This window comes from Phoca vitulina, unplaced genomic scaffold, assembly GCF_004348235.1.
Source record: "Phoca vitulina isolate PV1807 unplaced genomic scaffold, GSC_HSeal_1.0 scaffold43, whole genome shotgun sequence".
NCBI lineage: Eukaryota > Metazoa > Chordata > Mammalia > Carnivora > Phocidae > Phoca > Phoca vitulina.
The window spans coordinates 11,889,772-11,903,289 of record NW_022589746.1 but is presented as its reverse complement, the minus strand read 5'-3'; the positions used below and the strand labels follow the sequence as shown (position 1 = coordinate 11,903,289).

The window sequence follows — 13,518 nt, the reverse complement described above, 5'->3', positions numbered from 1 at the left end:
CTGCTTCTCCCTCTCCCACTCCCCCTGCTTGTGTTCCCTCCCTCACTGTCTCTGTCTGTCAAATAAATAAATAAAATCTTTAAAAAAAAAAAAAAAGATTCTTCCAGCCCTCTGCCTGGAGAGTAAGCTGGCAGCTTCCAGCTCACGAAGCCGGGGAGAATAGGATGGGTGAGCAGAGATGGCTCCACGTGCACATTTTCTCACTGTTTCCCATAAGCTCCCCCCAACTTGGACTCTGCTGGGGGTCCCACAGCCAGAAGCCAGTTTTACTCTCTTGAGAATATGCCTCCAATGAAAGAGGAGCAGTAATATAGCTTCTCAGAGGTTAAAGGGATCTGGTGTTCTGATTCTTCAATAAACTTTCAACGCATCTTCCTTTTTCAGTCTCTCTTCTTCACCTCATTTCCAGAACGATCTGAGGCTGCCGACTCCTGAGACTATGAGGATTTTCAGTATAAAACAAGTTGCCTCGTGGATTTGCCGATTCTGGCAAAATAGTTTGGTTGTGGGAGGCCTGCTAACTCTTCTACAGTCCATCTACCATCTTTCAAGTTTCCAGTTTTGTTCTTGTCATTTCTTCCCCCCATTTCTCCTATCTTAGAGGCCTTTTAAAAATTCAGTCATTATTTTCGGCTCAGGTCATGATCTCAGGGTTGTGAGATGGAGCACCATGCCTGGCTCTGCACTGGGCGTGGAGCCTGCTTAAGATTCTCTCTCTCCGATGGACTCTGAAAAACAAACTGAGGGTTCTAGAGGGGAGGAGGGTGGGGGGATGGGTTAGCCCGGTGATGGGTATTAAAGAGGGCACGTTCTGCATGGAGCACTGGGTGTTATGCACAAACAATGAATCATGGAACACTACATCAAAAACTAATGATGTAATGTATGGTGATTAACATAACAATAAAAAAGTTAAAAAAAAAAAGATTCTCTCTCTCTCTCTCCACCCCTCTACCCCCTAAAAAAATAAAAAATAAATTTTAAAAAATTCAGTCATTTTCATTGGATTTGGGGGACCAAAATTTGATGCATGTGTTTAATTTACCCTCCGTACCTGGGAACTCCGTCGAATTTCTACCAAGCCTAACTAAGACAGTTGATACCAGTAGTCCTGTAATCTGAGTGTAAGGATGATGCCCTGCAGTGTGCTCATTCACCAGCTGGTTCTTCCCTGGAGTTGGTCTCTGGCATGTGGCCAACACTTCCCCTGTGCTGAACCAAGATGGGATATAGGTCAAAGGGAATGCATGAACTTGTACATAGTGTCTAGTATTGGAAAGTACTGGAGGAAGAGTAAGTTGAAAGACTGTGAAATTGGGAGTACTCAGCAGTGTAGAAGACAGGAACAGAGGTAGTATGAACCAGCTGAAACCCACATGTGAGGGTCAAAGGGCCTCATTGGCAACTTTTACTTTTATTTTTTTTATTTATTTGAGAGTGAAAGAGAGAGCAACAGAGAGAGCACAAGCAGGGGGAGAAGCAGAGGGAGAGGGAGGGGGAGAATCAGACTCCCTGCTGAGCAGGGAGCCTGATGTAGGGCTCGATCCCAGGACCCTGGGATCATGATCTGAGCTGAAAGCAGACACTTAACCAACTGAGCCATCCAGGCGTCCCTCATTGATAGCTTTTAAAGAGATCCTCATTGCTGGTGACCAGAGGGATGATGGAGCTGAAAACCAGACATGAACTTTAATCAAGAGTGGCAGAACTTCAGGGAAGGTGACTTCTCAGCCTGGGCAAATCCCTTCAACAGCATCCAGTCACCCCGGAGTGGGACCGTGAGACTTGGAGTACAGACACCTGTTAGACACTCAAGCGCCTTAATCACCAAGGTTCCCCGGAACTCCGGACCTACAGAGGTGAACCGCTCCCTTGTTGGAAGACAAAAGAACTTCTCCTTGCTTGAAAACTATGTAGAAGCTTCAAATGAGCTGAGTATCTTATAAAACAATGCCGGCCCTGCTCAGAATTTGCCCCCACTTGTCTCCTGGCCACCAGGCTGTTCTAGGATCAAACTGTAGTATGATTCAAAAGGGGGAGTGCAGGACTTGCTAAGGGAAGAGATGACTATTTGGCAAAGGAGCCACAGGATCCGCTGACACATGCCAGCAGGAACCCAGAGAATAAGTCCGCAGTGGGTCCCCAGGGGACTGGATCCAGTGGGTGGAGTAGGAGTTAAGACCCTGTCAAGGGCCCTGGAATGACTCTTAGAAGTTTGGCTTTCCTCCTGTTTCTGGGACATTCAGAACCACGTTTACTAACGCATTGTTTCCACAAGTATTTATTGGCCACCGGGTAGGAATGAGGCAGTGGGTCTTCAGTGCTGCACAGGACAGACGTGCCCCTTGACCTTGTGGAGCTCAGTGGGAAGGACTGGTAGCTGACTAGTAAACACCAAGGTAAAGCAGATCTGGCTGCAGCCACAGCTCTGAAGGAAACAGCTGGGTACTGTCACCGGGGCGAGTGGAAGGGAGAGCCTAGTTCAGCCAAGATGGTCAGGAAAGGCCCCTCTCCGGAGGCGACAGGAAGTGGAGAACTACAAGAGAAGCCAGCCACACAAACAGCTGGAGTAAGAGCTTCCAGGCTGAAGGGAAAGGAAACACGGCGCTCGAGGTGAGGAGCTGACTGGGTGTCTGCTTGGGCTTTAGAACTCGACTTACTTTTGGAGCTTTGTGCTTCTAGGCAAAAATGCCTTTGACGTACAGGATAGGCGCATATGTTGTCAAGTTTTTGCTATGAACTCACACATTGTTATTTTTGGATATAAAAAATAACATTAGTTTCCATTTATTTATCCCACTAAATGCCAAGTACTTTACAAATATTTCTTATCTCATTTAACTGTCCCAGCAATCCTGCAAGAAAGCAAACATTACCCCATTTTACAGATGAGGAAACCGAGGCTCAGAGAGACTAGGTAGCAGCCACAGGATTTCTTTCACTATCTACCCCAGCAGACTCGGTTGTTGTGGGATTCTAAATGTAAAACTCTAAGGCTTTTATTTTATTTTAATTTCAAGCTTTGGCCTGAAATGTAGCATATTACTTTAGGATACAAAACAAATGGAAAAGAGCCTCTCCTTGACAGGTACAATGCACACCAGTGTTCTGTTTTTCTAGCCTGCACCTAGCAGTTATATTCTTAAGCCAAGAGGATGCTACTTCAACAAATCAGCCCAGGTTTGATTTGGAGGGCAGAGCTAAAACAAAACCCAGCTCAGTTTAAGTCACATTCAGCAAATGAAAGGACCAGGAACTAATCAGCAATAACAACAAAAACAAAGTAAGATGATATCTGAAGAAACTCCTCAGGTTTTTATATTCCAAAGGGATGCTGCAGGAGACTTACCAGGGACGTCTGGAGAGCACCAGAAAAGAATTTACAAATTAAACTCTTATTTTAAGGGCCAGTCCAAAGCCTACAAATATAGTAATTAAAATTCAGGCATGTATAAACATATAAACAAGCAAACTTCGTATTGGTGCTGGCCCTCCAACTTCTTAATTACAGAGTAAAAAGTCAATGTTACCCTCTCGAAATCCCTAGGATAATCACAAAGGACTAAATGAAGGCAGATTTTCTTGGCCCAGAAATATGCTTGTCAAGTTAGTGCAGGATCAAATTCAAAGGCCGTTGTCTACATGCACTGAGCAAGAGTAATGAAGGGGTACATTTGGTCAAATGATTCAAGGTGGTGGAAGAGACAGGAGCTGTTTCAGCATGAGAGTAAGGAGAAGAAATGGTAAGAGGAGTCCTGTCTAGTCAAAGTGAGAAATCCATTCCAAGTTTCCAATGACTCTCATTCCACCTAGAGATGAGCCTGATGGAATCGAATGACTGGCAAGGCTAGCTGGAAAAGAGGTGGGATGTTGGCTGAGAGGAGCCGAGGAGACAGGTGTTCTCAGCGGGACCGTGCACTGCCCTGGGGTAATTTTAAGGAAAAAAAAAAAAAGGGAAAAATAAAAAGTATGCCCCAGGCCTCATCCCAGACCAAATGAGTTGGATGCTCTGGGAGTGGGGCCTAGGTATTAGTATATTAGGAGAATCCATGCATGGCTTACATTGAAAATCACCAGCTTAAAGGGACCCAAGGCTATGACACAGAGTGGAGGGATGACAGGAAGGGCACATTGGGAACGCGTGGCCTTAAGAGGTTGATGGAGCTGTGTCCCTTGATGGGCTATAGGACAGGGAGAAGGAATGAGGTACCCCCCGCAGCTCCCTGTGGACTTTGTATGGTTTGGGAGATAGGATTCAATCAACAGTTAAAAGACCATGGCTCCTTCTACACTGTTCATGCGTGACTAGCTGATAGAACCACGTGTAGTACCGAACTGCCCCTCCTTTAACTGCACGGTACCGCCACATTATTTTCCAGGGTTGTTCTTACAGCAGAAATAGAAAAGTTCCAGATGGACTCACTCACTCTGCTGCTTGTCACCTGCCAATTATTTCAGTTTGAGCTGAAGTCTGCGGACCGACGGGGTGTGGTCGCTAGGTGTTGATGGTGACTGGGCCCCCCACAGCCTGACCTGGGAGAGTTTAGCAGAGCTACCTGTGTAGTTGATGAAAAACATTACAGGGACTCTGTCACTGCTACCAGTGCCTACAAAAAGAAATTTTAAGAAAACAGAAAGATGTTTCTTCTTCAGGCCTTGAGTTGAGGCAAATTTCCAACAAGTCCAGACTAAAGAGGAGACCAAGAAGCTGAGATTTTAAGGATCCCAGGACGGCTTAATTTTTTTCCAACATAAATGTCTCTATTGGTCCTGATATGTCCCATGTTAATCATTTAATGGACCTCTGTATATATGCATATGTTACCTGAGATAAATAGCAGGATTTGCTCAATTTATCACATTAACCAGTCAGCTGGCAGAACCCCGGGAAAATTGGAAAGAATCAGTAAGTTCTAATAAATAAAAAGAGAGAGACCTGGATGGCTCAGTTCATTGGGCGTCCGACTCTTGATTTCAGCTCAGGTCATGATCTCAGCGTCATGGGATCGAGCCCCGCATTGGGCTGGTACTGGGCCTGGAGCCTCCTTACGATTCTCTCTCTCCTTCTCCCTCTGTCCCTCCACCCCCCTCCCTGAAAAAAAAAAAAGAGAGAGAGAGAGAAGAGAGAGAGAGAGCGCTTAGGTTTGGGATGCTACCTTGGGCTGGTAAGACTAAACTGGGAGGCTCCAGACTGAAGCAAGTCCCCTGAACTCAGTGGGTATATATGGCTGCCAAAGAAGGGGAGTGTGGACAAAGGACTAAAGAACTCCGAATACACTTATTGGCTGCTTTTTACTCTTTAATCTAGAGTCTTCTTGAACATGATAAATCCTGCTCAACTAAGAGGAAAATGTTGACAGAGTTAGGATGAAGTCTCTTGAGTTCTGTTCCCTGAGGTTCATGGTAAATCTTAGGAAAATGTGCTAGATACTCACTTTGGATCAGCTTTTGAACCACTCTCTGTAAATCATGTATTGCATTGGAGACCTGAATAACAGATAGAATGATTATACTTTTCCCTTTGGCAAACAAGGGTACATTTCAGTCAGATATTCAAATACTCAAACAGCCTCTTTATGCTGGGGATGGAAGTACAAGGTATGCAATATTAAAGACCAATCTTTAAGGAGTTCTAACTCCATAGGAAACAGACTGATGTGGAAACAACCTATTATCTGCCTAATATTCCATTTGTCACACATGTATCCTGCTCTTTTCTTTGCCATGCTGTAAGTTTTAGATTCCCAAGCACACTCTATTCGCTAACTAATCAAATAGCTTTGATAATGTATTTTGTGGTAAGAATCTCAGAAAGAGAAGAAAATATTCCCTTAGATCTGCAGAAGAGCACATATCATCCCATATTGTAAAGCCAGTTCTGATCAAGGAGAGAATTCAGTCCATTCACAAAATTGTCGCTCTTATTCTCTTATCCAATGCAAAGACTTGTATAAAAACTATATAATCTTATTCTAATCTTCTTTGGTTTAACAGAAAAGTCTTTTAATCATTTTTTTTTTTTAGAGAGAGAGAGAGCATGAATTGGGGGAGGGGGGAATAGAGGGAGAGGGAGAGAGAGAATCTTAAGCAGGCTCCATGCCCAGTACAGAGCCTGACGTGGGGCTTGATCTTAAGAACCTCAAGATAGGGGCGCCTGGGTGGCTCAGTCGTTGGGCGTCTGCCTTCAGCTCAGGTCATGATCCCAGGGTCCTGGGATCGAGCCCCGCATTGGGCTTCCCGCTCAGCGGGAGGCCTGCTTCTCCCTCTCCCACTCCCCCTGCTTGTGTTCTCTCTCTCGCTGTGTCTCTCTCTCTCTGTCGGATAAATAAACAAAATCTTTAAACAAACAAACAAACAAAGAACCTCAAGATCAAGACCCGAGCTGAATTCAAGAGTCGAGCACCCCACCAACTGAGCCACCCAGGCGCCCCAACAGAAAAGTCTTTTCAAGACACCTAGACTTCTGAGTCTATTGCTATATCCTGTGAAAAGAACCTTTTAATTGCTAGAATTTGGTAATTCTGAGTGGGTGACTTATGTAATAATTTCTTGCTTGAGGAAAAAATGTTTAAATTGATCTTTCTTTTCTGAGAAGGATAAATGCATGCAAGAGTTCTTCACTAAGCATGAAGAGCTTCATAATGTCCTTCTTCTCCCTTCATATATAAAAAGGTAATAAACTTATGATTTTGTTGCATTCCTTAATCAAACCAAGAGTTTGAGAGTCTTTGTCTCATTTAAATTCACATTGCTAAGTGCTCTAATAGAAGTCAAACTAAGAGTCATCGCTGTCAAGAAGGAATAACAGTTCCTTTTGAGGATGGGGACCTGAGAAAGCTTCACACAGGAGATGACATTTAAGATGCTGTAATAGAACAGTCAGATTTCTGCAAGCAAAGAAGAGAGGAAGGGTTTGGTAAGGGAGTCTTTCTGGTGGAAGGAGTGGTAATGCCTTGAAAACATAAGTGCCATGTGTTGAAGGAATACTGCCTGTTTCAGAATGGTGAGGAGTGGGGACTGGTTACTCAGTGAAGCTGGAAGAGTGGTTGGGTCAGATCAAAGGCTGAATGAAGCATTCTGGGACTTTAAAAAATATAAGCAGTGGTGTGCAGTAAAATACTTGTGAGTAGGGGGTCATGTGATTTGCTATTCACTGAGAAATGTAAATAGCAGGAGGATGGAAGATGTATTGAAGAGAGGAAGACCCAGGTACAGGGATACCATTTAGGAAGTCACCTGAATAGTTTCTGTGAAGTGTGACAAGGTCCGTGGCAATGGAAGGAGAAGGTGGGCAGGAATCCAAAAGATGTTCTAGAAGCATAATCCTCTGGAAATGAGAATGAAGACAAGGGAAAGGTTGGATACACCTACAGGTTACTAAGAGGGGTTGTAGCATCCTTCTCTTTTGAAATGTATACTCATAATATATGCACTGTGTGTCTACAGGATGTCTCAGAAGTGAGAGATAAGGGAGTGAATTGCATAATCACTGGAGGTTTTCCCTAATTCTCTTATCTGTGGTTAAAAACCTAGGATCATCAACGCAATCTATTTCAGAGGAAGCCATCAACAACAGTTGAAATACACTCTATCTTTTGTCTATGAAACCACCACGGCACTTCCAATCTAGAGATGTAATACTCTTGCCCCGGAATGCCTGTCTTCCTCCAGAGTGACTTCCAACTTTGCTCATATCTCAGACTATTTCTATGTGAATCATTCAACCACTTCTTTACACATGCGGAATGAGTTTTTACCAAGACTCAATGATTGAACACTATAAGATGTTTCTATAAATCCTTCCTCTATTCTTTTTGAATCAGTGGCTCCCATCCTCTGAGTACTTTCTCTTTATTATTTCTCTTTTTCTTTAAGTTTCACTCACTTCTATGGTAAACACTTTTGGTAATATTTTTCACAAAGGATGAATTATGAAATTAAATGACACAAAGTGAGCCATTGATGTGTCATGTCTTTAGGATAGATGACGTTAAGGACTTTTACAGTTCCAGTTTGATAAAAAGGGGCTCACCCGAGTGATAAGGCTCAGCATTAAGGTACTCCAAGTTGTTACGTATTCATGCTTAATTTTAGAAAAGTTATGATCATGAAATATGCACTGACCAAATGAATTGATAAATTACCTTCATCTCCACCAACCATGTTGTATCATATTCCAAGAGATGAATTTTGATGTAATGTAGAAAAGCTTTATTCTTTGAGTTATCTATAATACTTCTTATTACTAGAGCCAAAGACCTTATTGGTATTTTCATTTTCATTATAAATTTCGAACTACCAATAAAAATTTAAAAGTCAACACCAATTTATAAAAGAAAGAGGCAGAGAGGAAACGTATATTCCTACATATTTTGGAATAATCCAAGAGAGAAAATAATTTTCTCTGGAAAGGTGAGACTGAATTGGGTATTTTGAATGCGTATTGTTGAGATAAGCAAAACGTTTGGTCCTAGAAGCTGAGAGGACGTATTACTGAATGATTATTTGCCTAAGAGGTTTATATTCAAGGATGTCTTGAAACAAGAATATGTAATTATTATTTACATCGATCTTAGCTGAATGATTTTACCAAATGTCATTCATGCAGACATTCACTAACTTATCAAAATTTATACAACATCGTTTATGAAGCAGGTACGGTGTTAGAGACAGAAGTGACCCAGGTACAAGATCCCTCATTTTGTGGAGCTTATGACCTACGAAGGAGAGAGGCATTGGATATGTAATCTCTAATTCATTCATTTATTTATTGACAAATATTTATTGAGGCTCTATCATGTGTCAGGCATTGTTCTAGGCACTAGGGACACAACAATGCACGAAACATAAAAATGCCTGCCCTCACGGAGCTTAACTTCTACTCATGGTAAGTGCTTCAAAGGTAAATGCAGGCTGCTGTGGAAACCCATTCAACCCAAGCCCCACAGTTGGCCTGACTACTTGCTCAAATGCCTCCGGGAAGGGGTTGGGAAACAGCCTTGCTGTGTTTCCTCAGGGTTGGGTTCAGGCTGTACTAGACCAGAGAGCATGAGACTGATGGAGGAGGGCTTTGTTTATGCCTAAAGACCCTGTACCTTGCAATTACATTTTCTGCAACATGTTAACCACCCGACTAATGAGGTGCACTTGAGTCAGTTAAGGGTGTCTCTTTGCATACCTAGACTGGGCTACATGCAGGAAAATTCCAGTATTGTATGTATGTCTGTATGTAGGTATGTATGACTATACTTGAGGAGATTTCTTTGCTTCCAGGGCATCTGATAGGACCCTCACTAAACAGGTATTATCATCTGCATACATCCTCTGCGGAGGCATTTGGGACCAGGAAGCTGCACATCTTGGTTTGTTTTGGAAAATTGCCCATGTATTTTAATCGTGTTGACTTCCTTCTGTGTCCTTTAAGGGAATTAACTCTTATTGTCCAAGCGGTATCTATGCTTGATCTTTCCACCCATCTAAACCTGTTACTGAAATCAGTCACTTTAGCAGATGTGCAGCTTGAGGTAGACTTAACAAATATGATACATCATCTGGCTTTACTTGCAATTTTAAAGGTGATGATAAAAATTATGAGAGGACTTTTAAAAGCTTCCTAGTTTAGGCATTACATGACATGACCATACACTACAGGGGCCATGGAACAGAGTCAGCTCCAGCCCAGCTCATTTCACTATGAAGACCATCGGGGGTAACAATGGACTCATCTCTGCATGGACCCATCAGCTGCCTTGACAGGATGGTTTCAGGAAAGCTGAAGAAGACTGTTTTTAACCAAAAATGTTCCCCCATTACTTCTTGCTCAGAATCCAATTTAATATGTGGTAAGTATCTTAGTTTGAGTTTACCCTAAAGCAGACCATTCAACAAGGACTTGCGACCAGACATTTTATTTGAAGGTTATCCTAGGAATTGATGTGAGAGAGTGGAAGGAGTGAGACATGGAAGAGAGAAAGCTCTGGAGAAACCTGAGAACAGAATATCCATCCTTAGCACACCTCACGTGAGAGCTCTTAGCTTATAAACCAATTTGCTAGTCTAAGAGAGAAAAATACCCCTACGTTACTTTTCATTGAGTGTTCTGATGTTAAAGGAACTTATGCCCATTTAAGAGAACATAACAGTTTGAAGAAAGGATACTGAGTAAACGACTAGAACAGATGACTCACACTGATACAGAAATAACAGAACAGACAGAAGAGCTCTTCTGCAATGTAATGAGAACTCTCAGGGAGATAGAATTAGAGAGCACAAAGTAATTCCTGAAACTGAATACATGGTTTCAAACTTAAAATTCAGTAGAAAACCTGGGGGAAAAAGCACTACCAGAAAAAATTAAATGATGTGGAAGAATAATGAAGGAAATATCTTCTAACACAAAGCCAAAATATAAATAAATAAAAGTAATGAATGACAAGTTAACAAAAAATGAAGCATAGATTCAGAAGACCTTATGTGCATGGAATTTCATAGGATTACTAGAACCCAAGATGGGTAAAAAAAAAAAATTTTTTTTTCAAACAAAAGTTCTCACAGATTTATAACTGAACCAACCTACTGGTGCAGAAGCATTATGTAACAGAGAAAAATCACTTTGCTGATAAAGCACTATTGTTCAGGTAGTAGTGATGTAGTTTACAGAGTATATGATGTGAGCAGGGGATCTTCACGCAGCATAAATACGTGTGTCATCTCATGTGTGATCGATCCCTTGCAGACCCAGCTTGGGTCTCCTCCAATCCCTCCTCTTGGAGTTGTACCTTACCTGTTTTCATCTGAATCCACTGGGGAATGGGATGATTCTGTGTTTGTTTCTTAGCCAGGAATTGCTTGATCCTGAAAGTCTTGTGAGGAGACATGGCGAGGAACACACAAACACACACACGGTGATGGTGGAGGAAGGGAGCCATGATGAATCAAACTTGGATCCTGGGAAGCTAATAAGGATGGGAATATGAGCAATAATAAGAAAAACATTAATTCTGTGACATAATCATTCTTGAAAATAGTTTTGTTTTCAAATTTGTAATTTTTGCATACTCTCTTTTTGCTTCTTACAGTGGAAACTAATATATTGTGTTTGTGACTTTAAATGTTTTAAAATGTTAAGTTTGCAACACAAAATATTTCTTAAATCCTTACATTTTAATTTGTTACTTATATAAGTAGTATAGAGGTATTTAGAAGAAAGTTGATTGTTTCATGATTTAATAAATGCTAATTTTCGATATTTATTTATTTATTTATTTTTAAAGATTTTATTTATTTACTTGACAGAGAGCTAGAGAGAGCGCACAAGTAGACAGAGTGGCAGGCAGAGGGAGAGGGAGAAACAGGCTCTCCGCTGAGCAGGGAGCCAGACGTGGGGCTCGATCCCAGGACTCTGGGATCATGACCCGAGCCAAAGGCAGCCACTTAACCAACTGAGCCACCCAGGTGCCCCTCGATAAATATTTATATTAGCTTAACAGGATTGCCATAAAAAGGTACCATTGACTGGGTACTTTGGGCTCCTCAGGGTACTTTTTTTTCTGTGCTGCTTAAACAACAGAAATTTATTTTCTCACTCATCTGGAGGCTGGAAGTTCAAGATCAAGGTGTCAGCAGTGTTGGTTTCTTCTGAGGACTCTCTTTGGCTTGTGGATGGCAGTCTTCTCCTTGTATCTTCATTCAGCCTTCCTCCATGCTTGTGTCCACAAACAATCTACTTATTTCTTACTCAGCTTGGGTTCTACTAATCTTACATGACCCAAGAGGAAAAGAATACCATCTTGGTCAAGCTAAAGTGACAAATCCTGGGTTGCTGACTGGATTGAAATTTTTTTGGAGGAGGGGTTGAATTGGGATCAGAATAGGAGACCTGTGAGCAGATAATTCACATTTGAACCACTCACAGATTTTTATTACAAAGTTTCACTAATCACCATCATGGGATTTTTTCCAAACCTATCTGTTAGTTTCTTATTAGGGCTGTAACAAATTACCACAGACTTAGTTGTTTAAAATAACAAAAATTTGTTCTCTGATAGTTCTAGAGTTGGAAGTCTGAAATCACTTTCACGGAGCTAACATCAAGGTGTTGTCAGGGCTGATTCTTTCTGGAGGTGCTGAGAAGAGAATCCATTTCCTTGACTTTTTTTCAGCTTCTGGTGGCCTCCTGTATTCCTTTGATTATAGCCCCTACCTCTGTCTTCAAAGCACAGTGCACCAGCTTCTGTTCCAACATCCCACCACCTCCCCCTGACTTGGACTACTCCTCTGACCATCCTACAAGGAGTGTCGTGATGACATCAGCCCACCCAGATAATCCAGAATCATCTCCCATCTTAAGGTTCTTAATCCATCTGCAAAATCCCTTTTGCCACACAAGGTAAAATTCACAGATTCTGCAGGATTAGGACGTGGACATCTTCAGAAATCATTATTCAGTTTACCATACTATCCTTAATACATTTCATATGCATAGATTTAAATTTTAGAAAACTTGGTGTTTTTACTAGAACTGAGGTGTTCTGTAGGCTGCACCTAATTTTTATCCTTTAATAATGATATATTGACATAGTCTGTCAGTATAATTGGAAATTTATGTATGTCTTATTAGTACTTCATTATAATTATAGGGTCATCTAAATGTTATATTACCTGGAAGATGAGAAAATGAATGTGTGCAGTTAGCTTTCTTTAAGGGGGACATGTGTCCAATTTTTCATCTTGAAGCATATCTTCAAACACACCACTGGACTCTCATTTAAATGGTTACTGTGTGTGACTAGAGATGCTATTCAGCTATTACCTCCTGCCCCCAGGGAGATCCCACTTGCTGATTAGCCCTTCCTTGATACAGTTTTTTTTTTCCTCAGAACTGTTGGAAAAAATTCATGAACGTTGGTTCATTCTTTCTGTCCACACAAATAGAAACAGGAACTTAACTTCTTCATGAATAGATATACTTAATAAAAATAGATATATTATAATTATTAATAAGTTATATATTCCATAATAAACATTATCCTACTTACTAAAATTAACAAAAGCTAAATAGAATCTATTCACCTTTTTAGGTATTACAACTATCATTTTTATATGTTGTATAAATTTTCCTTTTGCACATCATTATAAACTCATGGTCTTTTAAAAATTCAATGAGTTCTAATTTATCATAATTTTTATAATTTTTTGCAAGTTGGCTCAACTTGGTGATAGGGAACCCCCTAAAATTGGCCTCTTTGGCTTTTTAGAATTGCCTCCAAAGATCTTGAGAACACCATGACTTCCTAGGAAAAATAGGAATTTCTGGATGCCTCCTGATTGTTTTCTGCTCCAGGACATTAAATTAACTATCCTCAGGAGCCTTGGTTTCCTCTTAGTAGAGAATGATGTTAGCGATCAAAATATGGGCTCCAGAGGCGTGTAAAAGAAGCAGCGGTGATGAGTAGAAGGGCTGCTTCTGGGGCTGCTCAGGACAGCCACAATTAAGATTTCTTTTCAGGGTTCACACTG

At 41.3% G+C, this 13,518-nt stretch overlaps 1 long non-coding RNA gene across 2 annotated transcripts in view; it reads right to left on the bottom strand.

Annotated features, from left to right (window-relative positions):
- LOC116648333 overlaps positions 1 to 13,518 on the bottom strand; it is a 79,637-nt gene that overhangs the window by 48,173 nt on the left and 17,946 nt on the right. Inside the window, exon 4 of one of the 2 annotated variants that reach the window (XR_004302508.1) lies at positions 10,784 to 10,955. This is a non-coding gene — a long non-coding RNA (uncharacterized LOC116648333). Of the gene's footprint in view, positions 1 to 8,349; positions 10,956 to 13,518 lie in introns of those variants that run through there. The other variant, XR_004302507.1, reaches the window with a different exon arrangement.